This window comes from Argentina silus (assembly GCF_951799395.1).
Source record: "Argentina silus genome assembly, chromosome: Y".
NCBI lineage: Eukaryota > Metazoa > Chordata > Actinopteri > Argentiniformes > Argentinidae > Argentina > Argentina silus.
The window spans coordinates 45258182-45272874 of record NC_139654.1 but is presented as its reverse complement, the minus strand read 5'-3'; the positions used below and the strand labels follow the sequence as shown (position 1 = coordinate 45272874).

The 14693-nt window shown below is 43.1% G+C and overlaps 1 pseudogene across 1 annotated transcript in view; it reads left to right on the top strand.

Moving 5' to 3' along the window:
* Positions 1-5284, top strand: part of LOC310824151 (cytochrome P450 3A27-like) — a 145013-nt pseudogene extending 139729 nt beyond the window's left edge. Inside the window, exons 8-13 of the transcript in view lie at positions 197-324; positions 447-522; positions 731-891; positions 3997-4216; positions 4420-4582; positions 5168-5284. The product of the transcript in view is annotated as a cytochrome P450 3A27-like (transcript). The remainder of the gene's footprint in view (positions 1-196; positions 325-446; positions 523-730; positions 892-3996; positions 4217-4419; positions 4583-5167) is intronic.
* The last annotated feature ends 9409 nt before the right edge of the window (positions 5285-14693 follow it).

The following is a 14693-nucleotide window of genomic DNA, read 5'->3' as shown; positions in this document are numbered from 1 at the left end:
TGGGCCCTGTCCAGAACCAACCTCTAGTTCCTAAATGCTGGACACTTGGAGATCTGAGTGGACTGGATACAGAAGTGTCTAGGGATAGAGCCTAGGAGTTGTTTCTGGACAGGGCTGTGCATTGAATAGGATTGGAGTCACGTATCATGGTATTTCCTGTTCCTGTTTGTAACCGTGGCATTTCCTGTCCGTCCAGCATTCTTCCCCTTCATGGGTCCTGTTATGGCAAACATGGAGGTATCCCTATTCCCTGCCTCGGTCACAGATTTCTTCTACGCTGTCTTTCAGAAGATCAAGTCCAATCGCGTGGCTAGCACCAGGAAGGTATGTAAATATAACTGATCAAATATACGATCTTCAGCCAGTATTGTGTAATACAATTGTAGAGATTTGGTAGCATCTGGTAGTTCTCATGTGATTTTGATCTGACGTAAGCCTGCTTCCAGAGTCGGGTAGATTTCCTGCAGCTGATGATAGACTCGCAGAAAGACAGCAACTCAAAGGGAGAGGAGCAGAGTAAAGGTGCCTGCCTTAAACACACACACACACACACACACACACACACACACACACACACACACACACACACACACATACACACTGTATACTAGCATCTAACACACACACACACAGTACCTGCCTCAAACACCTATACCTACAAACACACCGTGGAAATACTCTACTTCGTCCCTTTCTCACACCTACCACCCCATTTCTCCCATCATCATCGGATTGAGTGACCATGAGATCTTATCCCAGGCAATGATGTTCATCTTTGCTGGCTATGAGACCACCAGTAGCTCTCTGTCCTTCCTGGCCTACAATCTGGCAACCAACCCTCACATCATGACCAAGCTGCAGGAGGAGATAGACACTGTGTTTCCCAACAAGGTAACCCCTCTGCAGACTCCTATATAGTACTATTCATGTGGAACAGGAAATATGATAGTGACAGTGTTTTAGAGGGTACTGATGAGTGTGTAACCCCTGACTTCTACAGATGGTTAGATAGGTGACAGTATTTTGCAGTGTGCTAATGTGTCTGTAGCATCCCTGTGCAGACTTCTGCCCAGTATTATTCATTTGAAACAGGAAGTAGATAGGTGTTGTTGGAATCTTCAGAATAGTTAAAAGGCCAGTACCTGAGGACCTGAGGGATCTACAGGGTATATACCTTAAAAGCATGTCTGACATGCAGTGGTGTGCGTGACCATAGAGTGATTTCTAAACTAATACAATTATCTTAAAATAAATTATAAAACTAACAGGTAATCAGTGCAGAGACTTGTGTGATATGTGCTCTCCATCTGACACTTGCTGCTGCATTTTGTATCATTTGCCAAGAGCTTTCTTTGGTCGACCAGACAGGAGAGTGTTACAGTAATCAAGGCTGCTAGTAATACAAGCATGCATTCGTCTCTCAGTGTCAGCCTGGGAGAGGAAAGGTTGCACCTTTACAGCTGTGTTCTGTAAAGGTCCATGTAATATTCAAGCTTTCTAAAAGCTTCCTAACGGTTGTAATGACTATCTTTAATCGGTAGCGATCAGGGAACAAGATCCCTTATAATAAATCCCTTATGAATAAATATTTCATTTACGAACGCTGTTTTGGTTCGGAAAACACGCTTTTTAAAATGCAGTGTCCTACCTGACATTCGGTTTGCATATAAACATGTTGTTAGTGCCAGGGGTGTTCTAGGGGAGTAGACTGACCTTTCTCTGGTGGCTGCCTCTCCCAATCGTGTGCGCATGCAGAAACACAACAGCTAATGTCCAACACTGCAAGTTCATTTCGGGGGGATATATTATTATTAGGGAGGATGTTGTTGTTTGGACAACTTCAGACAGAATTTCTCCACGATGGCAGATTTCCGACAAACTTACTTACTCTTCTTTAAGTGATACAAATATGTTTTAGTCACATTCTTGATATGGGTTTCAAAATTAAGATCTGAGTCAATGGTGACACCTTGTTTTGCCTGGTGCTTAGTGTTACTGTAAGTAGTGTCTTTAAGTGTGCAGACAGTTTCTCTCTTTCGGCTTTTGCTCGAATGACTAGTACCTCTGTCTTATCTTGGTTGAGCTGTATGAAGTTCTGTGACATCCATATTTCACCAGGAAATCAATCAAACTGAAATTGTTGGGTGATACAGAAATGTACAGCTGGGTGTCATCTTCGTAACTGCAGTAATTAATATTGTGCTTCCTGATGACACTGACGAGGAGTACAGGCCCTAAAATTCAACTTTGAGGAACCCCACAGGTGTGGTCACCAATGGGAAACAAAATGGCCAGTTAGGTTGGTCCTACACCAGTTAAGAACTGGACCAGAGAGGCCAACCCACTTCTCAAGTCTATCAATAAGGATATCATGGTCCACAGTATCAAAAGCTGCACTCAGGTCCAGCAGGACAAGGACAAAGAGCATTTTGGCATCAGCATTAATTAATTAATTCTAAGGTCATTAAGAACCTAGTTAATAACTTAACAACATAGTGCTATCTCAGTGCTATGATCGGCACAAAAGCCAGATTGGAACATGTCAAATGGGAATAAGGAGATTATTTAACAGTTTGAACACCTTTTTTTCAAGAATTATTATTTTTTTGCTTAAAAAGGGAAGGTTGGAGATTGGCCTAAAATCGCTAAGGACTGAAGAGTCATTTCTTCAGGAGGGGTTTCACCATGGTAGTTTTAGGTGCAGATGAACAGACCCCCACTTTGCTGAGCATTTCTGTATGACCACTGCAAAAGAGTTCATAGTGCTTCCGTGTGGTGGAAGGTGGGGTAACAAGTCATCAAACACATCTTCAGGTCTTGCCTGAGTGATCCTCCTCACCTAATATTGGTTCTCTTATCTCAGAAGTATGTTGCAAATTCCTCACATTTGTAGGTGGAGAGCAGATCACCAGGTGTCTTGTGGGCGGGATTTATAAGGCTGTCAATCGTTGAAAAGAGCACTGTTTGAGTTGTTATGATTCATTATCAATTTTGAGAAATGATCCCGTCTGTCTTGGCGTTTTTTTATTGCCTTATTAAAAGCAGAAAGATGCTCTCGAAGAATATCAAGGTGGACCTGCAGTTTTTGTCCGCTCAGACTTTCTGCAAATTCTTTTAAATTTGGCCACAGCCTTTTTCAGTTTGACTGGTGCTACAGAGTCGATAGTTGCCCTTAGTTTGGTGTTGAAGCTGGTTGCTAAATCATTATCACAGGAGGAAGCTGTTGATGGTGTACTATTCATATTCATATTCATCATGAAATTCTCATCTGCTCAGCGACATGGCTAGATAAATAATAGAGTGAAAATATATTTTTCCCCACTTCTAATAGACTGACATGCATTCATGTTTAGCCAGGTTTCAGATAAAAACATTACAGTGCAGCTTTCGCTCTGAGATAAGATCAATAAAGGTTTTGCCAGATAGGGACCTAATATTCAAAAGCACCATGGTAATGTTCTCTGGGCTGTTCGGTGCTGCCCGGCCACAGTTAATGGAATGGATACCAAGTTATTCACATTTGAACCACCTGACAGTTTTCTTGTAGTCTGTCGACTGTGATAGGAAATAATAGACTGTAGCACATTCAGTATTCCAAGCAGTCAATCCACTAAAAGCAGCCCAGTTTAGTGGCATTTTGACTTCTGATTGATCCTTGTGTACATCTATCATTTACATTGTTCAGTGGAATCTAAATGTATTTTCTTCTAACTATCAAGATAACATTATTTAGCGATTTTTTTGTTTATTCATGTATAACAAAAAAGCAAGACACTATTACACATGTACATTGAAAGTAATGGCGTTCTGTATGCGGGTGTCATGAAATTAGGCTATGCAGATTAGAATAAGTATAGTACTGTGTTCATTTCCCCCCCAAAAAACACAAAAAACTAACAGCTCTTCAGATTTGCGACGAAAAAGAGTTAGTTCTGGGCTACGGCTACATGAACGACCAATCACTAGTGCTCATGTGAGTGTAATATCCCTGTGCAGGCTCCTATCCAGTACGAGGCTCTGATGCAGATGGACTATCTAGACAGCGTGATCAACGAGTCTCTCAGGTTGTACCCCATCGACTTGAAAGAGTCGCCAAGAAATCTGTTGAGATATGCGGCATCACCATCCCCAAGGGTATGGTCATCATGATACCCATCTGGACCTTGCACCGTGACCCCGATGTGTGGGAAGACCCAGAGGAGTTCAAACCAGAGAGGTAATGGGCCACATCTTAACCACAACCACAATATCAATCACAACAGCAACGATAAGAGCAGTGTTCCACAAACAACCATAAAACAAACCTAAATGCGACGACCAAACACAAACAGGTTTCTTCAACCATGTATAACCATCATATTACTGTGATTTAATTGATATGTTCTTTAACCCCTCCTCCTCTGAACTCTCCGTGTGTAGGTTCAGTAAGGAGAACAAGGAGAGCATCGACCCATACACCTACATGCCGTTCGGGTTGGGCCCACGGAACTGTATCGGGATGCGATTCGCTCTGGTATTGATGAAACTGGCGATGGTGGAGATTCTACAGAGGTTCAACTTCACCGTCTGCAAAGAGACAGAGGTGAGACAAAATAATGATACAATGATTGTAAATATAATTTTGTACCTATGACTTTGTTGCGTTTCTATATGTAGCAGAGGTGATTTTGGAATCACACTCGGGTGATGAGGTAGCCCTGCCTGAGACATGTAAACTGAAGTGTCGCCCTCAGACCTTGAGGATGTCCTCTTGGCTTAATAGTAGCGTTTGTGTCTTCCACATGGGAGACCCGGGTTTGAACCCCCATACTACAATTCTGTACTTGCGTACTGCATAAGTATGTACTCCCCATTTAATTTCCCAGATTGCATTTTTCAGTACTAGGCGCCAATCATCCTCAGTATAGGCTACCTACTAAATGATGGAAGTGTGAGATTTAAAAAAAAGCTATTTGTATTTCTGCAAAACTCCCTCGAGACTTCATAGGGCCATTTTAATGTATGTTGACCCAAGAGAGGTTGTCCAGGAGTTTGAGTTTATTTGAATTTATAGTGCAATGCTACCCGAACGTAACAGTGACACTGTATTAGGTAACATTCATAGTGTAACGCTGACATCTGTTTTACTCGTTCCTTCATACTTTAACTGTGTGTCAACTCTCACCAGATCCCCATTGAGATGGACCTACAGAACACTCTGATGCCCATACGGCCCATCAAACTCAAGCTGCTGTTCCGCTGCCAGGAGTCCAACGACAACCAGCTCAAAGCAGACAGCCAGTGATGAGGACCTGCCCTGCTGCAGGTCTCTCAGTTATTATGTTACACATAGATCTAGGATCAGCCCCAACACTGGCTACTTTCAAAAATGAAAAAAAAAAAAAAAAGGGCTTCGCTTTTGCCTTAAATTGAAACTAAATTGGCGCTAATAATTGCACTGTGACCCTAAAATGCACTGTGACTTTTATTCTTTTTTTATGTCTTTTATGCGTTTTTATTCTAATTTTTTTTTCATGCTCTTTCCTTTTTATCTATTTTACGTAAAGCACTTTGAATTGCCTCTGTGTATGAAATGTGCTATATAAATAAACTTGCCTTGCCTTGCCTTGCCTCGCCTTGCCTCTGGGCTCTGCTGCTACTGTATGCTGCTCTCTTTGTATCTGTCTAATAGTGGAGGTCCAGGACTAGTTGTACAGAGACAGTTGTTGTCTGTCGTCTGCAGGGCAGGGATTTGCATGTGACTTGTGCATGTTTTGTACTCGTCTGGTAGTGGGTCTCTATCATCACGCTAAAAACGTGTGTATAATCACAAACTAAATCATAACATGAGAATGAACAACATGCCATCAAAACATGACAATAAATAGGTGTTAGATTAGATTCAACTTTATTGTCATTGTGCAGAGTACAAGTACAGAGACAACGAAATGCAGTTAGCGTCTAACCAGAAGTGCAAAAAAGCAGAAAAGTGCAATGTGAACAATATATACAGGTAGAGCAGTATAAGCAATATATGAGCAGTATAAGTAGTGCAGTATAAGCAGTATATGAGCAGTATAAGCAGTATATGAGCAGTATAAGTAGTGCAGTATAAGCAATATATGTATTAACAGTAACATTATAAGCAGAATAAATATAGAATGCAGTATGAACAGTAAAAGCAGTATATGAGCTGTATAAGTAGTGCAGTTACCAATGTATTGGGTCTATCTATGGGTATCGTAGTGCAGCAGTAGTCAAAATGTACCTGCATTTTATCGGTTGAAGTGCCATCTCATCTGTCATAAGATTTGACTTGTAAAACTGAAAAGTAGGATACAACTAATAGCCTAAATGTATAAACACAGACCACAACCAAAAAACAACATGGGAAAATCGTTTACGCATCCTCTGCAGCAGGAACAGTGCAGAGAAAAAGTATGTACAGTAAACCCCATAACTGAATACACTTCATACGCTTCAGCGCGACACAGAACGCCTATACTGCAACAAAGTAAAAAGATGAGACAGACACGTGTCTTCAATAACTTGCATGTTTAATCAAAATACAAGCATTCGGCACATCGTTAACTTGTAGGAAAGTTTAATCAGGTTTTATCAATTGTATTATTTTAAATGTGAAATAAATATCATCATTGCAGAGGCTATAACACACTACAAAAGTCACATTAAATCACGGAAAGTAGGCTAGGCTAATTAACGGAACTATATGAATATACAGCCCGAGCCCAGTCCAGGGTTCTGAAAGCGACAAGTAACAAGTGTGCCCATCAACTGTCTAGATATTAGGCCTATACGTAACATTTAGTCCTCCACTTTATATCACAGGTATTAACGTTTAAAATGACTACAAAACAAAAGCAATATAGTCTACAGTGAACGGCGCATTGTCCATTTGTCATACATGTCCAAACAGACCTGCTCACTTGAATAGGAAAGTAGCGCGGCGGTTCGTTGCTTCAGCAAACCTCTCGATGACTTTACTGTTGAAATCCATCTGTCCCTGGATCAATGCATTTTCAATGGAAATCATGTCAAGGCCGTTCAGTCGCTGGTGTCTGTTCTGTTCTGACAGATGTATAATGTCTTTGAATCCAGCCGATGCCCAAATAGTCTCCACCAAAAATCATACATGGGAAACAGAACAGCGCATGTTTCGAGGTGGTAGCGGTTAGCCATCTCTTTTTGTCAAACCATTCCTGTTGGCCCTAAACGTTTTATCTCCAACTTCTCTTCCAAAGGCAATGTACTAAACCGCATGGTCAACAAATAATCTACACGATTCATTGTGAAAACTTTAGCTAGCTAGCATTAGCGATAGACGTACAGTAGATGAACTGAATTGCTTTATGATTATTTCCTGTCATGTCAGACCACGTTAACGACATTAGCGTTTAATAGTTTTTCGCCAACTGTTGCTAGGCAGAATTCATACCCAATATAATTTGCGTGAGGTTTTTCCTGCTTACGCCAAACACGCTCACGTTGTTCCCCTCGCAACGATGGGGCAAGAGTGCTCCGCTGCCCCACAGCAGAAAGACGGGACAGGGAGCTCAGTCCGCACACACTAGTAATTACTAGTAATTAGTAATTACTCCAAAAACAGCACTATACGGATTATGAGTCAAGTTTTATATATTTATACACACCAATTTCACCATTTAATCTATTTTGTATTAAATATAAAATACTTATTATTATTACTAATAAAAAATATGACTAATAATTGTTTCGTATTTGTAATGTACTTTATGAGACTTTATGTTTGTAATGTACTTTATAAAGAAAAAAAACCTGTATATCCCCAAATTTGATTCTATGCAATATGTTTTTTCAAATGTTGTATTTGTCTTGTAGGCTACTTTTGTGTAAGCCGTATATTGTGGGTAAAATGCACTATAAATTCAAATGAACTTAAACTTAAATGTGTATTGCAGTGGAATCCGATCCGCGTGTAAATCGAATCAATTTCCCATTGACATGAATGCAAGATTTACGCGCGCGGATTTGGAGTTAGGATTCCACCCAAAATGCGTTGCTATTGGTATCATTATGACGTTGATATGTACACAGAATTGAGAATGTTCTGCAATAATACACAAAGTTCTTGAACTTTTAGTTCAGTGGCATAACGAGCTAAGACGCAACCTGAACCTGTGCAATCAGTATTACCAGAGTGAGATATAAAGAGATTATAACCGGAAGATTCGGCGCTTATACACAGCCTACTGACTGAGGTAGGCTAATGTAGGCCAGAGATGTAGTATAGTTGACATATAGTATAGTTTTATAACACTTGTATTTGTAAATACTTGAGACGGCATAGGCCGACTACCTTTACAGCATTTGGACAAGGGACGCGTAAAAATGTCACTGAGAGATATCTGTCACTAGGAGATGATATTCCCATTAAGTCGAATTCAGCGTTGGATATTTCTATATGCCTAAAAACTCACATCTTTAGAAAGGCCTTCCTTTAGGTCCTGTCCTCTTGTTGTTGTTAGTGTTTTGTTTGTGTTTTTGTTCGTGTGTCTATTGCACTCAACTGCACAGGTTTTGAAATTGTCAGCTACAAATGAAAAACACATTCCAAATAAAATATATTTTTTATTATTATTATGAGAGACCTAAATGACCTAACCCAGACCTAACCCATGAATTGAATTAGGGCTATTTTAATTTTGCCGAGGTCTTCTGCTTATTAGCCTATAGGCTCCTACCTGTACCAGGCCGATTCCAGTTAATAAAATGTGCCCATTATATGGCCACTGATATTTGACCTGTTGGCCACAATTGTAGGCTATATTTCAAGGCGTGTCAACAAACATAGCCAGCCAACCCACACTGGAAGCTTTTGCTGACTCTAACATAGGCCTCTGACAGGACCAAGTCACTTCGAACCATTGCATCGAACGCTGATAAGAGTTGTTAGGCAGTGAATTACCATGATAGTCATTCCAAACCCATTATGACGCCAGCCGAACGCACATTATAGATAATAACATTTCTTTGCTGCCAATCGGTGTATTGGTATTTGTTGACTGATTCAGGAGGGCAAACTCAAAGATTGTTATCCCATTCTCATTTGGGGAATCTTTCTGACATTCCTGTTGCATTATAGTATGGGTGTGTGGAGATTATTTCAATAATTTTTGTTTGTGTTCTATCTACTGTAGGTGCATAAAAACAATGGAGGTGAAAATATATATGAGTATTGAGGATATCAGGAAGGAGCATGAGAGGATTAAGACAGAGAAGGCAGAGTTTGAGAAAAAGATAGAGGAATATGAGAAACAAAAGAGAAGGGACCAGAAAGTTAGGCAGAGGGAGGAGGAGATCCTGGCCAGAAAGGCAGAAAGACTGCAGGAGGACAGGAATGAGTTCAATAGGGAGAGGGAGGAGATGGACAGTGGGATCAAGATCCTCATGATGGAGATTGAGAAAGAGAAGGAGTCCTCAAAGGAGATACTTAGAAAGGCTGAGAAGGCAGAGGCAGAGTTAAATATGATGAGGAAGGAGAGCGTGAAAATCCAAAGAGACGGGCAGAAGGTGGAGCAAGAAATGCTCAGGATGTGGAAGGAGAAGGAGACATTTCTCAAGGCCAAGAAACAGATGGAGAAAGAGATGGAGAAAAATATGGTGGCAGTCAAGAGGAGAGAGGCCCTGGTGATGGAGGCCGAAGAAAGACTTAAACTGAGCAAGGAAAAAGAGAAGGAAGAGCAGGAGAAGGAGACCTCAAAGGAGATGCTTAGAAAGACAGAGAAGGTCGGAGCAGAGTTGCAAATGATAAAGAAGGAGTGGATGAAAATCAAAAGAGACGGGCAGAAGGTGGAGCAAGAAATGCTCGGGATGTGGAAGGAGAAGGAGACATTTCTCAAGGCCAAGAAACAGATGGAAAAAGAAATGGAGGCAGTCAAGAGGAGAGAGGCCCTGGTGATGGAGGCCGAAGAAAGACTTAAACTGAGCCAGGAAAAGGAGACGCTAGAGCAGGAAAAGGAGACCTCAATAGAGATGCTTAGAAAGACAGAGAAGGTCGGAGCAGAGTTGCAAATGATAAATTAGATTAGATTAGATTAGATTCAACTTTATTGTCATTGTGCAGAGTACAAGTACAGAGACAACGAAATGCAGTTAGCGTCTAACCAGAAGTGCAAAATAGCAGAAAGTGCAATGAACAGTATTTACAGGTAGTGCAATATATGATCAGTAGTAGTGCAGTATAATATAGTATAGTATAAGCAGTATATATAGCAGTGCAGTATAGCAGTATGTGAGTAGCAGTAGCATTATAGCAGAATAAATAGTTACAGTATGAGCAGTGTAGCAGCATATGAGCTGTATAGGTAATGCAGTCTAGCAGTATATATGTATTAACAGTAACATGAGGTAGATGCAGAATAAATATAAATATGGAATGCCGTATAAACAGTATAAACAAGTATCTACAGTATGTGCAGTAGTATTAAAGAAAATATAGGATATGTGCATTATGTGCATTATGAACAGTATGAACAGTATGGACAGGTATGTACAGAAGAGCAGTGGTATTGAGTAAGAGTAAGAGCAGGGGAGGGGAGTAATAGTGCAATAGTGCAATTGTCCGGGTGGGGGGGGGGGGGGGGGGTTGCGGGGGTAGTAGGTTGTCAGGTAGGTGTAGTGTTCGTGTTCAGCAGGGTGACAGCCGCAGGGAAGAAGCTGCCTCTGAACCTACTGGTTCGGGTGCGGAGAGACCTGTAGCGCCTCCCGGAGGGGAGTGGGGTGAAAAGTCTATGGTTGGGGTGAGAGATGTCCTTGACGATGCTGCGTGCCTTACGCAAGCATCGTTTGCCCTGGACAGCCTCGATGGAGGGGAGTGAGGAACCGGTGATGCGTTGGGCAGTTTTCACCACCCTCTGCAGTGCTTTCCGGTCCGATGCCGAGCAGTTGCCATACCATACTGTGACACAGTTGGTAAGGATACTCTCGATGGTGCAGCGGTAGAAGTTCACCAGGATCTGAGGAGATAGATGGACCTTCTTTAGTCTCCTCAGGAAGAAGAGACGCTGGTGAGCCTTCTTTATCAGGGTGGAGGTGTTGAGGGTCCAGGAGAGGTCCTCAGAGATGTGGACACCCAGAAACTTGAAGCTGGTGACTCGCTCCACCTCAGTCCCGTTGATGAGGATGGGGGTGTGTGCGCCAGCTTTAGACTTCCTGAAGTCCACAATGAGTTCTTTGGTCTTCTTGGTGTTGAGAGCCAGGTTATTGTCGTTGCACCACACTGTTAGGTGCTGGACCTCCTCCCTGTAGGCCGACTCATCGTTGTTGCTGATGAGACCGATCACCGTTGTGTCGTCTGCAAACTTAACAATGGTGTTTGAGCCATGTACAGGTGTGCAGTCGTAGGTGAAGAGGGAGTAAAGGAGGGGGCTCAGCACACAGCCTTGTGGAACGCCGGTGTTCAGGGTGAGGGTTGAGGAGGTGTGGTTGTGAAGCCTAACAGACTGCGGCCTGTTGGTCAGGAAGTCTAGAATCCAGTTGCAGAGGGAGGGGTTGATGCCCAGTTGCCTGAGTTTGGAGATCAGTTTGGAGGGGATGATGGTGTTGAATGCTGAGCTGAAGTCAATAAACAGCATTCTCACATAAGAGTTAGTTTTGTCGAGGTGGGACAGGGCGGAGTGAAGTGCCGTTGAAATGGCATCCTCTGTACTCCTGTTCTGCCGGTAGGCGAATTGAAAGGGGTCCAGTGTGGGTGGTAGGCAGGTCTTGAGTTGAGCTAAGACCAGCCTCTCGAAGCACTTCATGATGATGGGCGTGAGTGCCACTGGTCGGAAGTCATTTAAGCTCGTTGCAGTGGAGTGTTTTGGCACCGGCACGATGGTGGTGGTTTTGAAGCACGCGGGGACAGCTGCTTGGGCTAGGGACAGGTTGAATATGTCAGTCCAAACCTTAGTCAGCTGCACAGCGCAGGCCCTGAGGACACGTCCGGGGATCCCATCAGGACCAGCAGCCTTGCGTGCGTTAGTCCTGCTCAGTGCCGCACACACGTCGGTGGGGGATAGAGTGAGGGGCTGGTGATCCGCAGGGAGCACAGCCTTGATGGCCACCTCCTTGTTGTCCCTGTCAAAGCGGCCGTAGAAGTGGTTCAGCTCATCAGGGAGGGAGGCGTCAACGGAGAGGGGTGAGGTGTTAGATGGTTTGTAGTCAGTGATGGCCTGGATGCCCTGCCACATGCGTCGGGGGTCAGAGTTGTTTCTGAAGTGATCCTCTATCCTAGCTTGTGGTTGTGCTTGGCCTTTTTGATGCCCCTCTGCAGATTAGCCCTGGATGAGCTATAGGCCCGAGCATCCCCTGATCTGAAGGCAGTGTCACGTGCCTTCAGCAGGAGTCGGACCTCACTGTTCATCCATGGCTTCTGATTAGGGAAAGTGGTGATCCGCTTGAGTGTGGTGACACTGCTGATGTTGGAATTGATGTAGTCCAAAACAGATGAGGCATATGAATTAATGTCCGTGTGGGAGTCATGGGTGGCCTGAGTGGCAAACACACCCCAGTCAGTGTTTCCAAAACGCTGCTGGAGCGCTGAGTCAGCTCCCTCTGGCCAGACCTTGACTGTCCTCACTGTAGGTTTCACTCGTTTGATGAGTGCTGAGTACTTGGGCAGTAGGAACAATGAGAGGTGGTCTGATTGACCTAGGTGGGGGAGGGGAACGGCTTTGTACGCATCAGCCATGCTGGTGTATACTTGGTCCAATGTCCTGTCTCCTCTGGTGGGGCAAGAGACATTTCGGTGGAATTTGGGCAGTACAGTCTTTAAGTTGGAGTGATTGAAGTCACCCGCGACAATGAAGGCTGCCTCGGGATGCAGAGTCTGTTGTTTGCTAATGGCAGCATACAGTTCTTTCATAGCAATCTTAGCATTAGCATCCGGGGGGATATAGGCTGCCGTGATAACAGTAGACGTGAACTCTCTGGGCAGATAGAAAGGTCTACACTTAACCATGAGAAACTCCAGGTTAGCTGAGCAGTGACTCTCGGTGATGGTAGTGTCCGTGCACCACGTCTTGTTAACATAAATGCACAAACCTCCACCTCTGGTCTTACCGGAGTCGCCTGCTGTTCTGTCTGCTCGGAGAACGCAGCGCCCTGCTAGCTCGATAGCGTTGTCGGGAACCTCGCTGTTGAGCCAGGTTTCAGTGAAAACCATGATATTACAGTCCATAATCCATTTGTGGGTGGTGATCCGCAGCCGCAGTTCATCCATCTTGTTTGCCAGGGAACGAACATTTGCAAGGAAAAGGCTAGGTAGTGAGAGTCGGTGTGGAGTTAGCTTTAGCCTAGCTCTCATAAAGAAGGAGTGGATGAAAATCAAAAGAGACGGGCAGGATGTGGAGCGAGAAATGCTCAAGATGTGGAAGGAGAAGGAGACATTTAAAAAGGATAAGAAACAGATGGAGAAAGAGATAGAGGCCATCAAGAGGAGAGAGGCCCTGGTGATGGTGGCTGAAGAAAGAGCGAAACAGAGTCTGGAAAAAGAGAAGCTAGAACAGGAGAGGGAGACATTGAAGAAGGTGAGCATGGTGACGATTAGAGAGATGGTAGAGAACCTATAGACTAAGTAGATGAAGGTGATTGTTGCTAGTTTTACTATAGCATTTAGTCCATGACCTTCAACTCTCAGTTGAATTTGTCCAATTCTTGTCTCACCTTGCACTCCCCTCTGATGTTACTTTTTTAATTTCAGATGAACGATGGCTCCAGATATGCCCCAACCCTCATGTTCTCGTTGAGAGCGACTCCTCTGATGGCTCAGCTGGTACACAATCAGGCAAACCAGGGGACGAGCCTTTCTGTCAAAAGCCTTGTTGATGTGGCCCTGGCTGAGAGCGTGTGGGGGTGCAGAGATAAGACAGGGGACTGCACATGCCGACACCGTTAGCCTGGAAACCTCAACACAATTGGCCGCTATTTAGGGATACATAGCAAATCAATTTATATAGTTGTCTTAAGTTCAATAAATTAAGTTGAACATTAAATTAAATTGACTTCCTTTCTCTACCACTGTGACTGCTTGTGGCATTTATTATTATAGAAAGTCTTACTTGTGATGACCGTGATGTATGTAGCTGAAGATGAATGTAGCTATTTATTTTAAGTCGCTCTGGATAAGAGCTTCTGCTAAATTACTCAAACGTAGGCCTAAAGTACATCCGTAAAATAATGTATCCATTTCCTGTTAACCATCTCTAAACCCTAGATGGCAGTATTTACTCTTACACCAGAAACGTGACCAGTTGCACGTGTGGATGCAGAAGAAATAGCCTCCCAGTCTGTTTCTGCAAGGAACTTCTAATTTATGGATTCTGTACATTGTTTTATGTTGAGAGTCTTGTCAAGTCTGAATATCTTAGAGTTGGGGTTTGTCCTCTACCTCCAAATATAAACGAGGACAATCACTTTGTTTTTCATACAGGTACCACTATTGTATGTATTTCTGTAATCTATGTTTCTATTACTTTACCATACTATGAAACTAATTGAATATGTTTTTAAGCGTCCAAAAAGCATTGATACCATTTCCAAGCACTCCAAGAATCATTTTGCGTTGCTGCTGCAGCAGCCACGCAATGTCAACACTTTACACACGCACTGGTGTAGCATGTAACATTAAAATCCATCAACTTCATATCACACCATTGATGATTGGTGAACTTGTT